This window comes from Lolium perenne, chromosome 1 (assembly GCF_019359855.2).
Source record: "Lolium perenne isolate Kyuss_39 chromosome 1, Kyuss_2.0, whole genome shotgun sequence".
NCBI lineage: Eukaryota > Viridiplantae > Streptophyta > Magnoliopsida > Poales > Poaceae > Lolium > Lolium perenne.
Window position 1 is genome coordinate 103,616,246 of NC_067244.2, and position 8,220 is coordinate 103,624,465.

An 8,220-nucleotide genomic window follows, 5' to 3' on the forward strand; every position below is an offset into this window, starting at 1 on the left:
ATATGTGGAGTAAACATGGGAACATGATCAACATGGATATATGCAAAGTCTCCAAAATGTGATAGAGCTATGGGGGCAATCTCATTCACAAGCATATTAACACTATTGCAAGCCAAGCATTGGAAAGAGAAATTGTTCATCATTTTGGTTGCATTAATGGGAGAATATTGCAAGCATGTAGCACAAAACATGTTCAACATTTGATCATTGTTGTCGACAAACCTAGGGAAAGAGCAATTGTTCGGCAAGGTTGTCACAACACAAGCATCATTATCAACATTGCAAGCAATACATGGGAAAGAGAAATTGTTCGACATATTGCAAGCAATAGGATAGAAATCGAAACACTCATAGCATGGCATGGTCATGTTATCACAAGCAATCAAGTCCACATGATCAACAATGTTGGTATCAAGCAAAGCATCACATGGGAAAATGAAAGAAGCATATGACATATCATGTGTATCATCAAGATCATGCATGCACTCATCAATCTTCATGTCCACTAGTGGGATCATGGCATCATCAACACCCATATACGTACCTTTGTAGTCCCACTCATATGAGGTAGGTGTTGTGGAAGAGGTAGGCTCGATGTGGCCTCCATGTTCATCTTCAAGCAACAAGCATGGTGTGATATCATCATCTTCATGCACCATGTACATCTTCTCCATGATCGGCGTCTCGTCATCCATGGAACCTAATAAGACACAAGGAAACACACTAGAGGTAGAGGGTAAGTTGTTAGAATTCGAAATGGCCTCACATGACCTATCAACTACCACTCTCATCTCACTCGGTGTATCACTCATGCTCTCGAAGTGGAGGCACTCATCACGCTCACATATAGTGATGTAGCCCCGGTCACTGACGTCGCTACACCAAGACAAACAAGTCCCCCAAGTGGACCGATGACACGAGCCCGAGTCAAAGCGCTACATGATAAGGTGAACTCACTCCTCACTACCCTTGATCTTGATACCCCATTGGACGGACTGCTACCTCAGGCCGATATGCTTTGTGTTATCAGATATGAACCTCGAGAGAAGGACGTCGCAGCAGACCCGAAGATGGACAAGGAAGGAGGAGGAGAAGAGTGGCCGCCGAAGGACTTCCTTCAGGGCCGGCACTGCCGGCCTCCAGGCACCGGCACTGCCGGCCTGCTCACCCCGGCTGATGAGGTCTAAGACCCCGTGTGTGGCCCGATCTCGCGGATTGACTTCGAAACCAAGGGGGAAGATGGGAAAACGCGAGGAACACGAAGAACACGGCGATGAACACGAGGAACTCCGAGACTCACGCACACACACAACCCGATACACCCGATGCTTACCTCCGTGGCTCGATGGACCACGCCAATAGAATCTCCGAGGAAGAGACACGCGGTAGAATTCCCCGGGGAGAGATTGGGATTGGAGAAGAAGAGCTTGGTGAGGGAGAGAGAGTATCTTGTACTAGAATCTCACTCAACAAGTTCCAAATCAACAACCAAGGTGCCTTGATTACAGAGGGATGATACCCAAGGGAGACTAAGCTCAAAGTTAGGTTTGAGTTCAAAACAAGTCTAAAGAGCTAAAGGGGCGTCCTGGGGGTATTTATAGTCTTACAAGGCGTCATGGGCCGAAAAGGTAAGTTCGGGCCGAAATTATAACTTAAGTCGTGCAGGCCGGTCAGGAGGCCGGTCAGACCGGGCCTGTGACCGGGCGGGCCGGTCAGGGGGCCGGTCGACCGGGCGGCAACCGGGCCTGGGACCGGGCGGCGACCGGACGAGGCTCCAAGTCCCCTGGATGTCGCCCGGATGTCACGAGCGCAGTTTCCGGTTGCTGACCGGGCGGTCCGGTCAGGAGGCCGGTCAGACCGGGCTGTGGACCGGGTGGTCCGGTCGTGGAGCCGGTCGACCGGGTTCTGGACCGGCCGTCCGTCTTCTCTTCCTTGCGCTCTTCGGGCGACTTCCTGTCCAGCTCCACGTCCATCTTCATGTCCATCTTCTTGTCCAGCTGCTCCTCTCCTCCCTTTGACCATGGCGTATCCTCCTCTTGGTGACCTTGATGCTCCTTGTACCTAACGACACATAACACGTCGGCATGAGGTAGCAATCCATCCAAAGGTGTACCAAGATCAAGGGTGGTGAGGAGCAAGTTCACCTCATCATGTAGTGCTTTGACTCGGGCTCGTGTCATCGGTCCACTTGGGGGACTTGTTGGTCTTGGTGTAGCGACATCGGTGACCGGGGCTACATCATCTCCCCCCCCTTGGGAAAGAGTCGCCCTCGACTCTTGCACTTCCTCATCTCCATGATAGGGTGACAAGTCCGAAACGTTGAACGTGTTGCTCACCAAGTACTTGGATGTTGGTATGTCGATGACGTAAGCGTTGTCGTTGATTCGCTTGAGGACCTTGAAGGGGCCATCTCCTCTTGGCTTGAGCTTGGAGTTGCGCTCATGAGGGAACCTTTCCTTTCGGAGGTGGATCCAAACGAGGTCTCCTTCTTCGAATATCCTTGCCTTCTTCTTGGCGTTGAGGCGGTTGGCTTGACGAAGAACATGTTCTTGTATGGTTGCCCTTGTCTCTTCATGTAGTTTCTTGACGGCGGCGGCGCGCTTGTCGAAGTCCATGTTGATGCGCTCGTGGAGGGGAAGCGGAAGTATGTCGAGTGCCGTGTAAGGTTCGAAGCCGTAGACGACCATGAAGGGGCTCCTTGATGTAGTCTTGTGCTTGGCGCGGTTGTAGGCGAACTCGGCGTGAGGAAGGCACTCCTCCCATGACCTCAAGTTTTTCTTCACGAGGACCCGTAGGAGGGTGGAGAGGCTTCAATTGACCACTTCCGTTTGGCCGTCCGTTTGCGGGTGCGATGATGATGAGAACAAGAGCTTGACTCCAAACTTCGCCATGATTGACTTCCAAAGATAACTCATGAACTTGACGTCTCGATCCGACACAATGCTTTGCGGTACTCCATGTAGGCGAACGATTTCCCTGAAAAACAATGAAGCAATGTGTGAAGCATCGTCGCTCTTATGGCAAGGTATGAAATGAGCCATCTTAGAGAATCTATCCACTACAACAAATATGGAATCATGACCATGCTTAGTGCGAGGCAAGCCTAGAACGAAATCCATGCTAATATCGGTCCATGGTGCATGAGGAATAGGCAATGGCATGTAGAGACCATAAGGGTTGGAGGTAGACTTAGCTTGTAAGCATGTTGTGCACCGACGGCAAAGGCGCTCCACATCTCGCTTCATCTTTGGCCAATAGTAGTGGGTTGAGAGCATGGCATATGTCTTGTCACGGCCAAAGTGGCCCATAAGACCTCCTCAATGAGACTCTTGCAAAAGCAATTTTCGAAGCGAAGACGCGGGAATGCAAATCTTGTTGGCTTTGAACAAATAGCCATCATGCAAATAGAAATCATCCACTCCTCGCTCAACGGAGCACTTCTCAAAAATGGGAGCAAAGAAAGAATCGGAAGGATAGAGTTCTTTGATCTCTTCAAGTCCCAAAACATGAAAATCCAAACGAGTTAGCAAAAGGGTGTTTTTGCGGGAAAGAGCATCCGCCACAACATTGTCCTTGCCCTTCTTGTATTTTATCACATATGGGAAGGACTCAATGAAATCGACCCATTTTGCATGTCGTTTGTTCAAGTTGTGTTGGCTTTTCAAATACTTCAAGGACTCATGATCGGAATGAATGATAAACTCTTTTGGCCAAAGATAGTGTTGCCAAACTTCAAGAACACGAACCAAAGCGTAGAGCTCCTTGTCATATATAGGATAGTTGAGGCGTGCGCCATCCAACTTCTCACTATAGTATGCCACGGGTTTGCCCTCTTGCATAAGAACACCGCCAATACCAAGCCCACTTGCATCACACTCAATCTCAAAAGTTTTGGCAAAATTTGGAAGAACAAGAAGTGGAGCTTCGGTAAGACGTTTCTTCAACTCATCAAAAGCATTTTGTTGGGCCTTGCCCCAAACAAACGGAACATTCTTCTTGGTAAGCTCATTCCAAGGGCAAGCGATGGTGCTAAAGTCTTTCACAAAGCGGCGATAAAACCCGGCAAGTCCATGGAAGCTTCGGACTTGGCCAACATTTGTAGGGGTAGGCCAATTATGGATGGCCTCCACCTTGGAAGAATCAACTTCAATCCCATTAGCGAAAACCACAAAACCAAGAAAAACCAATTTGTTTTGAGCAAATGTGCACTCGGGGAGGTTAGCATAAAGCTTTTCATGGCGCAAGATGCACAAGACTTCTCTCACATGTTGCACATGGTCCTCGAGGTTTTTGCTATAAATAAGAATATCATCGAAGTAGACAACCACACTCTTGCCAATGAGAGGACGCAAGATGTGATTCATGAGGCGCATGAAAGTAGATGGTGCATTGGAAAGACCGAAAGGCATAACGAGCCATTCATAGAGACCAAGTTTGGTCTTGAATGCCGTTTTCCATTCATCACCAATAGCCATGCGGATTTGATGGTAACCACTTCGCAAATCGACTTTGGAGAAAATCGTGGCACCACTAAGTTCATCAAGCATGTCATCTAAACGCGGAATGGGGTGGCGGTAACGGACGGTAATGGCATTGATGGGGCGACAATCCATACACATCCGTTGCGTCTCATCCGGTTTAGGCACAAGGATCACGGGAACCGCACAAGGGCTAAGGCTTTCGCGGACATACCCTTTGGCGAGGAGATCTTGAATTTGGCGGTTGATCTCCTTGGTCTCTGCGGGGTTGGTGCGGTAGGCGGCACGGTTTGGGAGCGGAGCGCCGGGTATGAGGTCGATGCGGTGTTCTATGCCGCGGAGTGGTGGTAGTCCATGAGGAAGCTCGTCGGGGAAGACGTCTCGAAATTCCTGCAAAAGAGACAACAAAGACGGAGGAATGTTGGTTAAGTCGTTAGTCTCCGACGCGGGTCCCTTGCATATGAGCACATAGTGCAATATGGTGGATGGGTTCTCTTGGAGCTCTCTCCACTCACTCTTGGTGGCTAGAAGGACACTCTTGGGCTCACTCATGTATGGCTTGTGGCGCTCACTATCTTTGTGGTGGGTCGCTCCCTCTCCTCTCATCTCACTATGGGTGCGGAGTTGTGCCCTCGCTAAAGCCTTCGCATTATCCGCGATGATTTGGCTAGGAGTCATCGGGCGCAACTCGAATTTCTTGTCGTTGACCTTGAAGGTGTATGTGTTGGAGAGTCCATCATGTATAGCCTTCTTGTCATATTGCCAAGGGCGGCCAAGCAACATGTGGCACACCGTCATGGGTACCACGTCACACTCGATGGTGTCCTCATAAGGGCCGATCTTGAAGTTGACGGTGATGGTATGTTGTATCTTGACGTTGCCTTTGTCACTCAACCATTGGATATGGTAGGGGTGAGGATGCTTGCGGAGAGTGAGGTGGAGTTTCTCACACAACTCGGTGCTCGCAAGGTTATGGCAACTTCCACCATCGATGATGACCTTGATAGACTTGCCACCAATTCCGGCACGGGTTTGGAAGATGTTGCACCGTTGTTCTTCCATATCATGAGGTTGTGTGGTTAGCACCCTTGTGACCACAAGTGAGGGACTTGGGTCATGCTCACATAAGAGAGGATCTTCTCCACTATCTTGCTCATAAGCTTCTTCACTTTCCACGGCGGCTTGTACAAGGGCTTCATATTCATCCTCATCAAGAGTCTCGATGTCACCATTCTCCATAGTGATCATGACCTTGGTGTTCTTGCACTCAAACGATTTGTGACCTTGGGTGCCACACTTGAAGCAAGTGACACTAGAGGGTCCCGTGGATGCCTTAGAGGAGGCGGTGGAGGAGACCGTTTGCTTCATTCGACTTTGGATAGTCGTCTTCTTGGAAGGTGTAGAGGATGCGTCGGCCTTGGCACTTGTAGCTTGAGGAGTTGATGTAGTAGGAGGAGTCGATGTAGCGAACTTGGAGGAGAAATAGGACTTGGCCTTGGAGTACTTGATGTCCTCAATCACTTGGCGCTCGGCCTTCGATGCTTGGTGGGCTAGCTCAACCATGTTGGAGTAAGGTTGGAACTCGACAATCCTCTTGATGGGATAAGTAAGGCCATTGAAGAAGCGAGCAATGGTTTGCTCCTCGGATTCTTGGATGTTGGCTCGCATCATAGTGAGCTCCATCTCCTTGTAGAACTCCTCTACGGTATTGGTGCCTTGCTTCAACTTTTGGAGCTTGTTGAAGAGGTCTTTCATGTAGTGCTTTGGGACAAAGCGAGCATGCATCTCCTTCTTCATATCTTCCCAAGTGTCAATAGGAGGTTCACCCTTTTCTTCGCGAAGAGTGAGGACTTGCTCCCACCAAGTGTTGGCGTAGTCTTCAAACTCGAGTGATGCCATAGCCACTTTCTTGGCACCGGAGTAGTTGTGGATGCGGAAGATCTTGTCCACCTTGAGTGCCCATGAGAGGTAAGCTTCGGCGTCGTCTTCACCTTTGAACTTGGGCATGTTGAACTTGAGCTTGCCATACATGTTCTCTTCATCCTCCAAGTTTCTTCTACGAGGAGGGGCGCCGTCCACTCTTGCGGCTAGAGGTGGAATAGGAGGTCTTCTATGGCCAACCATAGCATTGGGTTGGCGTTGGAGTTGAACACTTGCTTCACTTGGTTCACGGTGAGGATGTGGTTGAAGATCTTGTCGCGGTTGAGGACGATGCTCAATGTTGGGTCTCTCATCTTGATCATGGTGTAGTTCTCCTCGTCCACGTTGATCATGGTGAGGGTGGCGACGAAGATCTCGCCGAGGTGGATCTTGAGGATCTTGGTCTTGGGGATGGCCATCACGCTCATGGTGGGCATGGCGATCCGCTTGGTGACGATCTTGTTGAAGGTCTTGAGCTTGTGGAGGACGCTCATGTGGACGAGCATGGCGATGTATTTCTCCACGCCTAGAGTTGGAGCGGGAGTCTTCATGACGAGCATGTGAGCGGTGAGGTCGATGATGGTCTTCACGCCTTGAGGAAGAGCTTGGGGACGAAAGGCCACCATGAGAGTAATGGTCTTCATGCCTTGAAGAGGAGCTTGATGAAGAGGAAGTAGAGCGGTGTCGACGATGGCGACCCAAGTTGGTGATGGCGCGCTCGAGGCTATCCATGCGCCGCTCCATGTTGGCATCATTGGCCGCCATTTGGCCATTCAAGTTGTCCGTAGCTTCACGAAGAAGGGCCAAGTCGTGGTTCACGGTGGAGAAGTTGTGAGCCACTTCATTGTATTGCTCATCGATGCGCGTCTCGAAGAGGGAGAGTTGCTCCTTGAACTCTTGTCGTTGCGTCCATAGGTTGTGTTGAGTAGCCAACCTCTCGGTGTTGCGAAGGATCTCTTCATCCCTATTGGTATCTCCGTTCCTATCCATGATGGAAAGACAAGAACTATGTTGTGTATGTTAGTGGAAGGAGACTACCTCGTACCCTTACCAAGGTAAGATAGTATTGAGGCAATCCACCAAACCGAAAGCAAGATCAAGTGTATCGGGAACACACGCAAAACCACACGCAAAAGCTAGCAAATATGGTGTTAGGCGAGTGTTGTGGAAAGCCAAAAGACAAATCCAAGATCAAGTATGTTGTTAAAAGTGGGTGAGGTCCAAAAATCCAAATGTCAATGTGAAGATCACTATAAACACGGAAAAAGATGTGGAACACACACACGAGATAAATGGGGTTAGTGCAACCAAAAGTGAGCGGAAAAGTGTATGTATAAGTGCTCGGTGTCACACTAACACAAGGAGAGCCAAAGCTTTGGTTGCAAAGGAAGAGACAACAAGATTCACACGTGGCCTCTCTTCTCCTATCTCTCTTTGCTTAAAAGCTTTTTCTCTTTTGTATATGGCGGCACTTGCACTCGTTTGTATCTTTGGTGGCACGTGGACACTTTGAATGTATGGGCGTATGGATGTATGGATGTATGGATGCTACTCGCACTCTTTTTGTGTTTTTGGGGCTTTTTGACGCACTATGTTAGCGTTAGCCTCGCTTTTGCTATCTTGCCACACGAGTGTTTGCTTGGGTGCCTTACTCAACGCGACACACACACCTCACGTGCAATGTCTCGCAACGCTAAACAAGCAATGCTCGATGGGATAGATCGCAAAAGGAAGAGGGGTTACAAGGTGACCTGCAAGTTATACCTGCGATGATGGTGGTGGTGGTGGTGGTGGTGGTGGAGATCGCCGGAAGTCGAGGTCG